Source organism: Arachis duranensis, chromosome 4 (genome assembly GCF_000817695.3).
Source record: "Arachis duranensis cultivar V14167 chromosome 4, aradu.V14167.gnm2.J7QH, whole genome shotgun sequence".
Lineage (NCBI taxonomy): Eukaryota > Viridiplantae > Streptophyta > Magnoliopsida > Fabales > Fabaceae > Arachis > Arachis duranensis.
In genome coordinates this window covers 18,898,435-18,915,356 of record NC_029775.3, presented here as the reverse complement: position 1 = coordinate 18,915,356, position 16,922 = coordinate 18,898,435, and the positions used below count along the sequence as shown (strand labels likewise).

General features: G+C 37.4%; 1 non-coding gene across 1 annotated transcript; it reads left to right on the top strand.

Annotated features, from left to right (window-relative positions):
- Positions 1 to 16,421: 16,421 nt before the first annotated feature.
- On the top strand, positions 16,422 to 16,527 carry LOC127746987 (small nucleolar RNA R71). Its single transcript, XR_008008792.1, has one exon. It is a non-coding gene; the product is annotated as a small nucleolar RNA R71 (small nucleolar RNA).
- The last annotated feature ends 395 nt before the right edge of the window (positions 16,528 to 16,922 follow it).

The window sequence follows — 16,922 nt, the reverse complement described above, 5'->3', positions numbered from 1 at the left end:
AGCAGTTAAGGTTTCAGAGTTATCTAATTTCCGGATTAACTTTTATTACTAATTAATTTAATCATGCAAGATTTAATTTCATGGCAAACTATATGTGTCTAGACCCTAATTCCTTAGACCTTCCTAGTCTCCTCTAAAATTCATTAATTGCCAATTCCTTGGTCAATTAATTCCAATTAGAGGGTGATGATCAATTTCTAGTTTATATGCCAAAAGAATCCTAATTATCCACAAATAAGGGGATTATATGTCACGTATCCCATTAAATACAAACAATTAAGAATTCAGTATAATATGTTTTCAAGTTGTTGTTCAAGTAAAGAGCTTTTCCAAGTTTTACAAGAACTCAATTAGAACATGGGTCATACTTCCATTCGACTCATAATTCATAAAATAAAGAACGAAAATAATTATTGAAATATAAATCAAGACATGAATTAAATTAAAAAGATCAAACGAATCAATCCATGAAAATAGACAGAGCTCCTAACCTTAACAATGAAGGAATAGTTGCTCATGGTCCAGAGAAGAAAAATAAGGGTTCTAGTAACAATGTGTTCTTTCTGTCTAAATGTACAGAGTTCCTATTTATAACTAATCCTCATAAATTTAAAATCTAATTATCTAAAAATAATATCTTTTCCTAAAAAATAAGATTTGAAATTAAATTCGAATTAATTAACAAGTCTTTCGCTGATGGGTGGGGACCACCTGAATTGTCCATTCTGCAGCTTCTAATCTGTATTTTCTGGACTGAAAACTGAGTCAAAATGCGGCCCAAAATCCATGCTAGCGATTTCTGCAAATTCTACAGATCGCGCACGTCACGCGTACGCATCAGTTACGCATACGCATCGATGGTCTTCTTCGCAAGTCACGCGGACGCGTCGCTGAGCAAATCTTCAATTCACGTGTACGCGTCAGTCACGCGTACGCGTCGCCATGGATACTTCCAGATCACGCACACGCGTACATGTCGCTCCTCGCAGCCATCTCCTTTGATTCTTGTGCTGCAGAAACTCCATCAAACCTAGCCGAATGCTACCTAAAATAAACAGTATTGCACAAAAACTCAAAATAGCATCTATAGTGGCTAAAATATAATTAATTCTTGATTAAACTCATTCACTAGGAAAAGATAAACAAGATGCTCACGCATCACTTACCTGCATTGGCCCACAAAAATCTTACTATTCTAGTGCTAAGCCTCTAAAAAAAATCTATATCCACAGTCTGTTGTCACTCACAAACTTTCTAAATGTTTCAATTTACTCCCTTGGTTGTGGATGAAGGCCGATCTTCTCCTCCTGTATAATTATGTCATTGAAATCTCCTAAGAATAGTTACGCCTCCCCTTTTTCAACATTTTGATTTGTGAGTTCTCTCCATTGTCCTCGTCGCTGCCTAAATCTCGTATCACCATACACAAAACAGTAGCTCCGGGAACAACTTTCATTATCCTTAATATACGTTTTAATAAATCTATCAGATCGCAAATAAACTACAACATTAAATTTTTATTCTATAGTAGGCAAAGAACTCTGGACAAATTCCGGGATTCAACACAAAATGTAGTTGTAAAAATGTAGTCTTTGATTAAGCCCTCCTATTTTACATTGACTCGCCATTATCTCTATTAAAAATAAAATATCCGGCTTCAACTTTTTGCAGAGACAATTAATCTCCGCCACTGTCGCAGGAGCCACAACCCCGCGATAGTTCCAGCTTAATAAACTCATGGTTGAGGGTGGGGATTGTATTGGCCCGCCTCCTCAGCCTTATCCTTTGAAATTTTTCTTGTTTCCTCCATGATACGTGTGCTCCTCTGTTCAGTTCTTGCAACTTCAACTCTTATTCTGCCTCTCTTTATCCTTCTGCTGCTCACCATGTCCTCCTCTTCTTCATGCTCAGCACATTGGATCATTAGTATTTCTGAAACTTTTCTCTTTCTTTTGATATTCAATTTATTTTTTATGTACCGGATGAGTTCAACTTCCTATGCACATTCGATTTCCAATGTTGGTAGCACATATTAATGCTCCTCTTCATATGCTAATTCTACTATGTAGTAGCTCTGATGAGCGGATAATTTATACGCTTTTTGGCATTGTTTTAAGGTAGTTTTTAATAGGATCTAGCTACTTTTTGGGATGTTTTTATTAGTTTTTATGCAAAATTCATATTTCTGGACTTTACTATGAGTTAGTATATTATTCTATGATTTCAGATATTTTCTGGTTGAAATTGAGGGACCTGAGCAAAAATCTGATTCAGAGGCTGACAAAGAACTGCTGATGCTGTTGGATTCTGACCTTCCTGCACTCGAAGTGGATTTTTTGGAGCTACAGAACTCCAAATGGTGCGCTCTCAATTGCGTTGGAAAGTAGACATCCAGGGATTTCCAGCAATAGATAATAGTTCATATTTTGCTCGAGTTTTAACGACGCAAACTGGCATTCAAACGCCCCTTCTCTGCCCTATTCTGAAGTCAAAACGCCAGAACTGGCATAAAAGTTGGAGTTAAACGCCCAAACTGGCACCAAAGCTGGCGTTTAACTCCAAGAGAAGCCTCTACACGTGCAAAGCTCAATGCTCAGCCCAAGCACACACCAAGTGGCCTGGAAGTGGATTTCTACATCACTTACCTATTTCTGTAAACCCTAGTAGCTAGTTTCATTATAAATAGGACCTTTTACTATTATATTTTCATCTTCGAATTATAGAGACATTCTGGATATCATATTTTCATATTTGGGGAGGCTGGCCATTCGGCCATGCCTGGACCTCCAGACCACTTATGTATTTTCAACGGTGGAGTTTCTACACACCATAGACTAAGGTGTGGAGCTCTGCTGTTCCTCGAGTATTAATGCAATTACTACTATTTTCTATTCAATTCAAGCTTTTTCTTGTTCTAAGATATTCACTCGCACTTCAACCTGATGAATGTGATGATCCGTGACACTCATCATCATTCTCACCTATGAACTCGTGACTGACAATCACTTCCGTTCTACTTAAGATTGATCGTGTATCTCTTAGCCTCCATTTCGAAAGATCGGACTCTTCGTGGTATAAGCTAGAATTATTGGCGGCCATTCCTGAGATCCGGAAAGTCTAAACCTTGTCTGTGGTATTCCGAGTAGGATCTGGGAAGGGATGACTGTGACGAGCTTCAAACTCGCGAGTGTTGGGCGTAGTGACAGACGCAAAAGGATAGTAAATCCTATTCCAACATGATCGAGAACCGACAGATGATTAGCCATGCGGTGACAGCGCATTTTGGACCATTTTCACTGAGAGGACGGGAGGTAGCCATTGACGCCGGTGAAACCCAACATACAGCTTGCCATTGAAAGGAGTATGAAGGATTGGATGAATGCAGTAGGAAAGCAGAGATTCAAGAGGGATGAAGCATCTCCATACGCTTATCTGAAATTTCCACCAATGAATTACATAAGTATCTCTATCTTTTTTTATGTTTTATTTATCCTTTAATTATGAAAACTCTATCACCCATTTGAATCCGCCTGACTGAGATTTACAAGGTGACCATAGCTTGCTTCAAGCCGACAATCTCCGTGGGATCGACCCGTACTCACGTAAGGTTTATTACTTGGACGACCCAGTGCACTTGCTGGTTAGTTGTTCGAAGTGGTGAAAAAGAGTGAGATTACAATTGTGCGTGCCAAGTTGTTGGCGCCATTGTGTATCACAATTTCGTGCACCAAGTTTTTATTTGTTGGACAACTGATGGTTCATCTTGTTGCTCAGATTAGGTAATTTTTATTTTCTTTTCAAAAATCTTTCAAAAGCTTTTTTTTATTTGTTTTGGTTTTTCCAAAATAATTTTCGAAAAATCCAAAAAAATTCATAAAATCATAAAAACTCAAAATTATTTCATGGTTCTTGTTTGAATCTAATGCCAAATTTTAAGTTTGGTATCAATTGCATGATTTTAATTGTCATGCAATTTTCGAAACACATGCATTGTGTTCTTGATGATCTTCAAGTCGTTCTTGATGAATTGCCTTGTTTGATCTTCATGATTTATTGATTTGCACTGCATGATGTTCTACATATGCATTCTTGCATTCATATGGCCCAAACATGAGAAAGTTCTAAGTTTGGTGTCCTCAATGTTTTCTTTCATTAAGAAAACTGAGTTCTTGTTGTTCATCTTGATCTTCAAGATTGTTCTTGGTGTTCATCTTGACATTCATAATGTTCTTGCATATATCTTGTGTTTTGATTCAAGAATTATATGTTTTGACTCATTTTGTTATTTTTCAAAATTGAAAAGATATAGTCTTGAATAAAGAATTTAGCAAAATAAAGATCCAAGAACATAAAGCAGAGGAATTACAGAAAAAAAGCTGGGCGTTCAAAACACCTAGTGAGGAAGGAAAACTGGCGTTTAAACGCCCAAACCATGCAGCAATTGGGTGTTAAACGCCCAAAACATGCAGCTCCTGGGCATTTAACGCCAGGATGACACAAGGAGAGGAATTTTGTTTTCAAATCAAATCTTTTTCAAATCTTCATTTTTTTTCAAAATCAAATCTTTTTCAAATTAAATATTTTCAATCATATCTTTTTCAAAATCATATCTTTTCAAACATATCTTTTTCAAAAATCAAATCTTTTTAAAATTTCTTTTTCAAATCTTTTTCAAAATAAATTTCAATCATATCTTTTTCAAATCATATCTTTTTCAAAAATTTGATTTCAAAACCACCTTTTTCAACTAACTAATTGATTTTTTTGTTTGTTTTACTATTTCTTATCTTTTTCAAAATCACCTTTTCACTCTTAATTTTCGGAAAACATTAACCTTTTTTTAAATCCCTTTTAATTAACTAATTATTTTAAATTTTAATTTTCGAAAATTTCTTCCACTCTCTCATCTTTTTCTATTTTAACACTAAGATTCCTCCTTCATTGTCAATTCGAACTCCATCTCTCTTTGAATGTTTGAATTCTTCCTTACCTACATCATCCTTCTATTCTTGTTTTTCTCTGACACCTCAAGGAATCTCTATACTGTGACATAGAGGATTCCATATTTTCTTTGTTCTCTTCTCTTTCATATGAGTAGGAACAAAGATAAAGGCATACTTGTTGAAGCTGATCCTGAACCTGAAAGGACTCTGAAGAGGAAGGTAAGAGCATCTAAAGCACAAAACGCTGAAGAAGACCTCACTAAAATTTTCGAAAAGGAAGCAGCAAAAGAAACAATTATGGCCGAACCAAACAACAATGCAAGGAAGATGCTTGGTGATTTTACTACACCAACTTCCAACTTATATGGAAGAAGCATCTCAATCCCTGCCATAGGAGCAAACAATTTTGAGCTAAAGCCTCAATTAGTTTCTCTACTGCAACAGAACTGCAAGTTTCATGGACTTCTATCAGAAGACCCTTATCAGTTCTTAACTAAGTTCTTGCAGATCTGTGATACTGTTAAGACCAATGGAGTTGATCCTGAAGTCTACAAGCTTATGCTTTTTCCTTTTGCTGTAAGAGACAGAGAAAGAACATGGTTAGACTCACAACCTAGAGATAGCCTGGACTCTTGGGACAAGCTGGTCATGGATTTCTTAGCCAAGTTCTTTCCTCCTCAAAAGCTAAGCAAGCTTAGAGTGGATGTTCAGACCTTCAGACAAAAAGATGGTGAGTCCCTCTATGAAGCTTGGGAAAGATACAAGCAGCTGACCAAAAAGTTTTCTTCTGACATGCTTTCAGAATGGACCACATTAGATATATTCTATGATGGTCTGTCTGAATTTTCCAAGATGTCACTGGACCACTCTACAGGTGGATCCATTCACCTAAAGAAAACGCCTGCACAAGCTCAGGAACTTATTGAAATGGTTGCCAATAACCAGTTCATGTATACCTCTGAGAGGAATCCTATGAGTAATGGGACACCTGAAAAGAAAGGAGTTCTTGAAATTGATGCTCTGAATGCCATACTGACTCAGAACAAAATATTGACCCAACAGGTCAATATGATCTCTCAGAGTCTGAATGGATTGCAAAATGCATCCAACAGTACTAAAGAAGCATCTTCTGAAGAAGAAGCTTATGATCCTGAGAACCCTGCAATGGCGGAGATGAATTACATGGGTGAAGCCTTTGGCAACACCTATAATTCTTCATGGAAAAATCATCCAAATTTTTCATGGAAGGATCAACAGAAACAAGGCTTCAATAATAACAATGGTGGAAGAAACAGGTTTAGCAATAGCAAACCTTTCCCATCATCATCTCAGCAACAGACAGAGCATTCTGAGCAAAATCCTTCTAGCTTAGCAAACATAGTCTCTGATCTGTCTAAGGCCACTCTTAGTTTCATGACTGAAACAAGATCCTCCATTATAAATTTGGAGGTACAAGTGGGCCAGCTGAGTAAAAGGGTTACTAAAACTCCTCCTATCACTCTCCCAAGCAATACAGAAGAGAATCCCAAAGGAGAGTGCAAGGCCATTGATATAATCAACATGGCTGAAACCTTAGAGAAGGAGGAGGACGTGAATCCCAATGAGGAAGACCTCAGGGAACGTCGTCAGTACAGAATACCCTAATGAGGAACCAAAGGAATCTAAGGCTTATACAAAGACCATAGAGATTCCCTTGGACCTCCTTTTACCATTCATGAGCTCTGATGACTATTCATCTTCTGAAGAGAATGAAGACATTGTTGAAGGGCAAGTTGCCCAATATTTAGGAGCAATCATGAAGCTGAATGCCAAGCTGTTTGGTAATGAGACTTGGGAGGTAGAGCCTCCCTTGCTCACCAATGAACTGAATATATTGGTTCAATAAAATTTACCTCAAAAGAAACAAGATCCTGGTAAATTCTTAATACCCTGTACCATAGGCCCATGACTTTTGAAAAAGCTCTGTGTGACCTGGGGTCAGGGATAAACATGATGCACCTCTCTGTAATGGAGAGACTGAGAATCTATGAGGTACAGGCTGCCAAATTCTCATTGGAGATGGCAGATAAATCTATGAAAAAGGCTTATGGACTAGTAGAGGATGTGCTAGTGAAGGTTGAAGGCCTTTACTTCCCTGCTGATTTCATAATCCTAGACACTAGGAGGGATGAGGATGAATCCATCATCCTTGGAAGACCCTTCCTAGCCACAGCAAGAGCTGTAATTGATGTTGACAGAGGAGAGTTGATCCTTCATGTGAATGAAGAATGCCTTGTAGTAAAGACTCAAGGTTCTCCATCTGTAACCATGGAGAGTAAGCATAAAGAGCTTCTCCCAATACAGAGTCAAACAGAGCCCCCACATTCAAACTCTAAGTTTGGTGTTGGAAGGCCACAACCAAACTCTAAGTTTGGTATTGAGAGATCTCAACCATACTCTAGTCATCTGTGAGACTCCATGAGAGCTCACTGTCAAACTATTGACATTAAAGAAGCGCTTATTGGGAGGCAACCCAATTTTATTTTAATTTTATCTATATTATTTTGTTTTCTTTTTAGGTTGATGATCCTGTGAAGTCACAAAGACAATAACAAAAATAAAGAAAAAAAATCAAAAACAGCATTGAAAACAGCACACCTTGGAGGAAGGACTTACTGGCGTTTAAACGCCATTAAGGGTAGCAAAATGGGCATTTAAATGCCCAATCTGGCACCTTTCTAGGCGTTTAAACGCCAGAATAGGGCACCAGACTGGCATTTAAATGCCAGAACAGGGCAACAAACTGGTGTTTAGACGCCAGAATAGGAAGGAAAACTGGCGTTTAAACTCCAGAACAGGGCAGCAGACTGGTGTTTAAACGCTAGAATTGCACTCCTAGGCGTTGTAAATGTCCAATTGGAGCAAGGATGAAGAATTCCTTGACCCCTCAGGATCTATGGACCCCACAGGATCCCCACCAACTTCAACTCACTCTCTCTCCTCTTCACACCTTTCTACAACACTCTTCCCCAAATATTCTTCACCATTCACTTCCTTAACTCTTCCCCAAAAACCCCCACCTACCTTTAAAATTCAAAACCATTCCCCTCCCAAACCCACCCTTGGCCGAACCCTATACACCCTCCATCTCCTCCATTTTCTTCTTCTTCTACATCTTTCTTTCTTCTTTTGCTCGAGGACGAGCAAACGTTTTATGTTTGGTGTGGTAAAAGCATTGATTTTTATTTTTCCATAACCATTTATGGCATCTAAGACCAGAGAAACCTCTAGAAAGAGGAAAGGAAAGACAAAAGCTTCCACCTCCGAGTCATGGGAGATGGAGAGATTCATCTCAAGGGTCCTTAGCTCAGTAGTAGAGCATTTGACTGCACACCAAGAGAGCCCACTCATAGACCTCAACAAGAGCATGAGGAATTTCCTCATCAAAAAATCCCTGAGATGCCTCAAGGGATGCAATTCCCTCCACACAATTATTGGGAGCAACTCAACACTTCTTTGGAAAGCTTAAGTTACAACATGGACCAATTAAGGGTGGAACACCAAGAGCACTCCTTCATTCTCCATGAGATTAGGAAGATCAAAGAGCTATGAGGGAGGAGCAACAAAGGCAAGGAAGAGACATAGAGGAGCTCAAGAGCACCATTAGACCTTCAAGAGGAAGACGTCACCCTCACTAAGGTGGACTCATTCCTTAATCTCCTTGTCTATTTATTTTTCTGTTTTCAATTTTTATGCTGTAGGTTCTATCTATGTTTGTGTCTTCACTACATGATCATTAGTGTCTAGTGTCTATGTCTTAAAGCTATGAATAACCCCATGAATCTTTCACCTCTCTTAAATGAAAAATGTGCTTAATTACAAAAGAACAAGAAGTACTTGGATTTCAAATTTTATCTTGAAACTAGTTTAATTATTTTGATGTGGTGGCAATACTTTTTGTTCTCTGAATCAATGCTTGAATAGTGCATATTTTTTATCTTGTTGTTTATGAATGTTAAAGTTGTTGGCTCTTGAAAGAATGATGAACAAAGAGAGAAATGTTATTGATAATCTGAAAATCATGAAATTGATTCTTGAAGCAAGAAAAAGAAGGAAAAAAAATTTGACGAAAAAAAAGAAAGAAAGAAAAAGAAAAAGCAAGCAGAAAAAGCCAATAGCCCTTAAAACCAAAAGGCAAGGGTAAAAAGGATCCAAGACTTTGAGCATTAATGGATAGGAGGGCCCAAGAAAATAAAATACATACCTAAGCGGCTAAATCAAGCTGTCCCTAACCATGTACTTGTGGTATGCAGGTCCAAGTGAAAAACTTGAGACTGAGTGGTTAAAGTCGTGATCCAAAGCAAAAGAGTGTGCTTAAGAACTCTGGACACCTCTAACTGGGGACTTTAGCAAAGCTGAGTCACAATCTGAAAAGGTTCACCCAGTTATGTGTCTGTGGCATTTATGTATCCGGTGGTAATATTGGAAAACAAAGTGCTTAGGGTCATGGGCAAGACTCATAAAGTAGCTGTGTTCAAGAATCAACGCACTGAACTAGGAGAATCAATAACACTATCTAAAATTCTGAGTTCCTATAGATGCTAAGCATTCTAAATTTCAAAGGAAAAAGTGAGATGCCAAAACTGTTTAGAAGCAAAAAGCTACAAGCCCCGCTCATCTAGTTAGGACTAAGTTTCATTGATACCGTGGGATTCATTGTATATTCTCTTCTTTTTATCCAATTTTATTTTCAGTTTCTTGGGGACAAGTAACAATTTAAGTGTGGTGTTGTGATGAGCGGATAATTTATACGCTTTTTGGCATTGTTTTTAGATAGTTTTTAGTAAGATCTAGCTATTTTTTGGGATGTTTTTATTAGTTTTTATGCAAAATTCATATTTCTGGACTTTACTATGTCTTTGTGTGTTTTTTGTGATTTCAGGTATTTTCTGGCTGAAATTGAGGGACCTGAGCAAAAATCTGATTCAGAGGCTGACAAAGGACTGCTGATGTTGTTGGATTCTGACCTCCCTGCACTCGAAGTAGATTTTCTGGAGATACAGAACTCTAAGTGCCGTGCTCTCAATTGCGTTGGAAAGTAGACATCTAGGGCTTTCCAGAAATATATAATAGTCCATACTTTTTTCGAGTTTTGATGACGCAAACTGGCGTTCAAATGCCCCTTCTCTGCCCTATTCTGAAGTCAAAACGCCAGAACTGGCATAAAAGTTGGAGTTAAACGCCCAAACTAGCACCAAAGCTAGCATTTAACTCCAAGAGAAGCCTCTACATGTACAAAGCTCAATGCTCAGCCCAAGCACACACCAAGTGGGCCCAGAAGTGGATTTCTGCATCACTTACCTATTTCTGTAAACCCTAGTAGCTAGTTTCATTATAAATAGGACCTTTTACTATTGTATTTTCATCTTCGGATCATAGAGACATTCTGGATATCATATTTTCATATTTGGGGAGGCTGGCTATTCGGCCATGCTTGGACCTCCAGACCACTTATGTATTTTCAACGGTGGAGTTTCTACACACCATAGATTAAGGTGTGGAGCTCTACTGTTCCTCGAGTATTAATGCAATTACTATTATTTTCTATTCAATTCAAGCTTATTCTTGTTCTAAGATATTCACTCGCACTTCAACCTGATAAATGTGATGATCCGTGACAGTCATCATCATTCTCACCTATGAACGCGTGACTGACAACCACTTCCGTTCTACTTAAGATTGAGCGTGTTTCTCTTAGCCTCCATTCCAAAAGATCGGAGTCTTTGTGGTATAAGCTAGAATTATTGGCGGCCATTCCTGAGATCCGAAAAGTCTAAACCTTGTCTGTGGTATTCCGAGTAGGATCTGGGAAGGGATGGCTGTGACGAGCTTCAAACACGCGAGTGTTGAGCGTAGTGACAGACGCAAAAGGATAGTAAATCCTATTCCAACATGATCGAGAACCGACAGATGATTAGCCGTGCGGTGACAGCGCATTTTGGACCATTTTTACTGAGAAGACGGGAGGTAGCCATTGACACCGGTGAAACCCAACATACAACTTGCCATAGAAAGAAGTATGAAAGATTGGATGAAGGCAGTAGGAAAGCAGAGATTCAAGAGGGATGAAGCATCTCCATACGCTTATCTGAAATTCCCACCAATGAATTACATAAGTATCTCTATCTTTATTTTATGTTTTATTTATCTTTTAATTATGAAAACTCTATCACCCATTTGAATCCACCTGACTAAGATTTACAAGGTGACCATACCTTGCTTCAACCCGACAATCTCAGTGGGATCGACCCTTACTCACGTAAGGTTTATTACTTGGACGACCCAGTGCACTTGCTGGTTAGTTGTGCGAAGTTGTGAAAAAGAGTGATATTACAATTGTGCATACCAAGTTGTTGGCGCCATTGTGTATCACAATTTCGTGCACCAAGCTCCCATTATCATCTCTTTGGAAGATTCTTTCTTTTCCCTTTTCCTTCCTATCCACTGCATGTCCATGCCTATTAGTAATCTCCTGTTAATCATTAGCTTTAATCATGTAAGCTCCTTCCTTCTCCTTATTCATCATTGTTATGTCTTCCTATACAACATCGTTCAATCTATTGTGCTTTCTCCTGAACAACTCCTTGTCCATGACTCCCATAGTTCTATTCCCATCCCTCCTTCTTGCATCTTGCTGCCTTCTTGAGCCTCCAACCTTATACCCTTTACTATTTGCTTTACAATTATCCTCAATTAGGTCCATACCAGCTCAAAAGACTTCGTTGCCTTTGTCTATCACCTGTTGCCATTTGTTTCTAGCCACTCCATCCTCTAGACTCCAGTCTATCAAAGTTGGTATAACCATTTTCTTTTTTAATGGGCTTGGTCCATCTCTATTCTTGATCTTACCCTTTTTTTCGCCTTGTTGATATTCTCAAAAGCTCATTCTATGTTATAATCTTGATAGGTTTGATTACACTATCTCATTTGCTGATTTCTGGAATCTTTTCCACCTGCCACTTTCTTGACGTGTCTCTTCTACTTTTTCTTCTCTGATTTTCTAAATTTTCTCCTGAAAATTCATTGATGCTTCTCTTTAGAGATCTTCATGCTCTACTTGCTATTGATTCTTGAGCTTTTCTCACATATATTTTTATGTCCTGAGACTCATGTGTCACCCTTTCCTCATATGAAGCTCCATTTATGCTCTTTCTTGCACCTCTTTTCCAGCATAAAATCTCAAAGATTTGGCCTGACTAGCTCCTAGACCAGCCGTGTAAAGAGGCACGCCTTCATCCCATAGTTCCATTGTTGTCTCATTTTTACTCTCCTTCTTCGCATGTCCCACAATTCCACAGTTGAGGCAGCATGAATTCTGCAATCTCTCATACTTGAAATGAACCCACACGTTGGATAAGTTATAGGTCTTCAACCAAAAACTAGTAAGCAAAGGCTTTGCTATCTTCAACATAACTCTCACTCTGAGATAGGTCCAACTCCACTCCACCTTTTCCTCCACCATCGCACCTTCGCTACCAATAACAATAGTACCGACAGCAACAACAACAAGCTCATCAATAAAATTCAACAACAACAACAATTTCATAATTCAAATTTAATAATAACAAAATAATTTCATAAATTAGTTTCAACAACAACAATAATAATACAAAAAATCAGAATAATCTCATAAAAAACAACAATCTCAGAGTAGAAAAGAGAAGAATAGTGAGACATAGAGGTGGCATAGTGGCATAGAACTAGAACAAAGGCGGTGCGGCGAGCACAGAGAACAGAGACGACATAGTGGACCATCGGCGAGTATATGAAATAGAGGCGCAATGGATTCGACCCCAAGTACAAGATTGGCTACGGCGGGTTTGGCCCCGTCTACCTCGCAGACGATGAAGACGATAGTGATGGCAGAGCAAGCAAGAATGATGGAGGAGCTCGATGTTTTTATTTTTTAATTAATAAGGACATTTTAGTATTTTCAAATATTTTAGTCTCTACTTTTATCTCAAACCAAACAGGATATTGAGACATAATTCAGTCCTGTACACTTTACGCCAAACACACTAGAACTTCTTTCCGTCTCAATCTTCTAGTCTCTGTCTCTCAGTCTCAGTCTCAGTCTTTCAGTCTCTCTTCCAAACACTACCTAAGTTTTTTGTGTCAAGGTAGCTCTTTAGTATAGGTTTTCAATCGATAATCATTGGCTTAAGTTATCGGGTGATGAAGCACCCATCAGATTTAATCACCCAAGCCTCTCCTTGACACAATCAACACCATAAGCACATAACTAGGAGGATCTTTTTATATATCTCAGACATAGGTGCCCAGAGCCTCTTTGAACTCTAAGTGCTTTATCTCAAGGAAACTCTTAATATAAGTTTTCAGTCAATACTTCTGAACCAGTTGGTTCAAGGTATCAGGTGATAAAGCATCCCTCAGATTTACTTATCCAAGTCTCTCCTTGACATAATAGTACCACAAACACTTCACTAAATTCTAGATATTGGTGCTCAGAGCCTTGATATTCTTTTTGTTCTTTTTCTTTTTTTTATTTGAAAAATCACTGCTTTATGGTTCAGATCTTGGATTCCCATAATACTTTTCTAGATTTTTGCTTTTGAATATTCTACCTCTTTTTCTACAGGTTTCATACATATTAAGTCCATTAATGTAATTACATCCTTTCATACGTGATCCGCTTTTATTAAATCCCCCTTTTTATTCATCCTCAATAATTTTCATTCAAATATTCTCCTCACATAAGCAATTGCTAGAAAAACAAGCAAGCAAAATTTAAACACAGTAAAACTTACAAAGAAAAGGAAAAATAGAAAACATACAAAAGAAAATATAACAATAAAAAGAAATATATGATTAACCACTAAAAAAAACAAAGTTACCACTTTCTACTCATTATCATTGTCCTATTCGTCCTCATGCGACTTAGATCAGAATCTGTGTCATATGAGGGAGTAGCTGGCTCCTTCTCCTTTCTCTTCTTAAATAATCACATCTTAGTCTTGTAAAATAATCTTAACGAATGTACAAGTTTCACTTTCAATATCAAACTTAGAGTTTGGTTAAGTCTCTAAGTCCGGACATTTAAGTGATATGAGAATGAGTAAAATACTTTTATATAGTAAATGTGAAGGAGGAAGATATGAACATATAATGAAGTGAATGTGTAGTGTGTACTAAATTTTTAAGTTTATTTATAGTGGAGTAGAGTGTGAAGTGTGTGGTTGAGAATAGATGATGGAGTGTATGGTGTGCATGTGTGTAGAGAGCATTTATATAAGACAAGAACTAGATGACAAAATTAGAATCATTGAAATTTAAAAAAATAAATTCATGGAAGTAGTGTGTAACATTAAAGGTTGCATATTTGCATGTCAAATCAGAGATTGGAAAGAGCGACATTGAGAAGGATGATATATATGCATACATAGTGGTTGCATGATGATCCTTGGGAAGACAAACAATTATAGTGGTAGTCATAAAAGAAAAACAAAGATAATCATGCATGCAAAGTTTTTAGAAAACTATTGTTAAAATTATAATTAATAAAAAAAATTATGAACAAGAATTAAAGACACTTAGAGGGAGCAAATCATTGTGAGCAAGGAGGTGATTCTCAAAAGTGCTGAACTTGAGCCGTGGGAGCCAAACTTTGACCTTTAGTGCTAGACTTGACCATGGGCGTCCATATTTGAACATAATGCATAGGTGCTGGCACCACCCCCTTTTTTTTGAAACTAAATAATAAAAAATACTTTTATTGAAAAAGAGAAGAAAATGATATAACTGTGGTTGGGTTACCTCCCAACAAGTACTCTTTATCAATAACTTTTTAGATTAACAAATCAATTAGATCAATCTTCATACAGCTTTCTGATTCACTAGGGTGTTGCATGGTTTTAAAGACATTAAAAACCATTTGTTCATCATACACCCTTAGTGTTAACTCACCATTTTTGACATCTACGAGAGCTTATCCGGTGGCTAAGAAAGGTTTCTCTAAGATGATGGAGGCATCTTCATCCTCTTCCATATCATAGATCACGAAATCGATAAGGAAGATGAAATTTTTTCATTTTGATCAATGTGTTTTTCATTATCCCATGTGAACACTTTATTGATCTATCAGCCAGTTGCAAGAATATCCTTATTGGCTTCACTTCTTCAATTTGTAGTTTCGTCATCATGGATAGGAGCATCAAATTAGTGCTTACTCCTAAATCATACATTGCCTTTCTAATGGTGACATCCCAATAGTACAAGGAATTTGAAAATTTTCTGGATTTTTCAATTTTTGTGACAGTTTTCTTTAAGTAATGAAAGTGTATTTCTTGGTGAATATCACTATTTCATCTTTCTTGAGGGTTCTTTTCTTGGATAACAGATTCTTCATGAATTTGGTATAGAGTGACATTTGTTCCAGGACTTCTGCGAAAGAAATACTTATTTGAAACTTTTTGAATATCTCTAGAAATTTGGAGAATTGCTTCTCTTGATTCTGCTTTTGTAGCTTTTTAAGATATGAAATTCTCGATACACATGCCTTTACACTCTCCATCTTGATTTCTATTGGTACATGATTATTCTCCTTCTCTGGTTTCTCCTCCCTTTTTTTGAAGAATCCTTTGCTTTTTCTTATTCTCCTTGGGAGTCTCCTTGCTAATCACTCTTTTGTTCCTCAGGTTGATAGCCTTGCATTCCTCTCTATAATTAGGTATTGTATCACTTGAAAAGGAGTTTGTTGGTTTCTCTGGCAATTTTTTAGTAATTTGTCCCACTCGCACCTCTAGATTTTTGATGGAAGTTTCTTGGTTTTTAAACTTTCTCGTGTCTCTTGCATGAAACTTTGAATTTGTTGAACAAACGCAGCAGTAGATTGGGATAGTTTTCCCAGAGCAAGCTCAAGAGGTGAAGATTTTTGAGGATTTTGGGATTGCATAGGGTTTGCTTTCTGTTGGTATGGAACATTAAAGTTTCTTTGTCCTTGATTCTCCTAACTAAAATTTGGGTGATTTCTTCATCCAGGATTGTATATTTTTTAGAATGGGTCATTTTATGTCCTGGAGAAATTTTCCAATAATTTACTTGCTCGGTAGACAGTTCGACATCTTGAAATAGCTCACACCCTTCATTCTTACGAGCTCTTCTACATAAATCACACGTTGCGATGTATGTTTCAATGGCTGAAACTTGCATTTGTCCCATTTATTTTGTAGTCAGAAAATTTGTTGAGACATAAGTTTGTTTTGTGTTAGAATTGCATCCATGGTGTCTAACTCCGTTACTCTTTTTTTCACATTCTTCTCAGTTGAGTACATGAAATTATTGGTAGCCACTATTTTAATTAATTTAACGCTTTTTCAGGTGTTTTTCTATGTAATGAGCCTCCTGCTGATGAGTCAATCATGGTTCTTGAGGCTTGAGAAGCTCCATCATAGAAAGTTTTGATTTCCATCTACTCTGAGAAAGCATGGTGTGGGCATTTTCTCAACATCTCTTTGTATCTTTCTCAGGCTTTATATAGTGATTCACCATCTTTCTGGGAGAAGGAATTTATGTCATTTCTCAGCCGAGTCAACTTATAAGGTGAAAAGTATTTAGTTAAAAATTTGTTAACTAAATCATCCCATGTTGCTATGCTCCCTAGAGGTTGAGCTTTGAGCCACTGCTTGGCTCTATCTCTCAAAGAAAAAAATAAATAATCGTAACTTTAGGGCTAACTCCATTATTCTTTACCATGTCAGATAGCTACAGAAAACTAGATATGTGGATATTAGGATCCTCTTGAGGGCTACCACTGAATTGGTCTTATTGTACCAATTGGATTAGTGAGGGCTTTAATTCAAAGTTGTTTGCTTGAACAGTGGGCTTCACTATGCTGCTTCCACAACTATCAACAGTAGGTATGGTATAGTCACCAAAATTTTTTCTGACATTGTTGTTATCTTTTGCCATTTTTTTTATTTC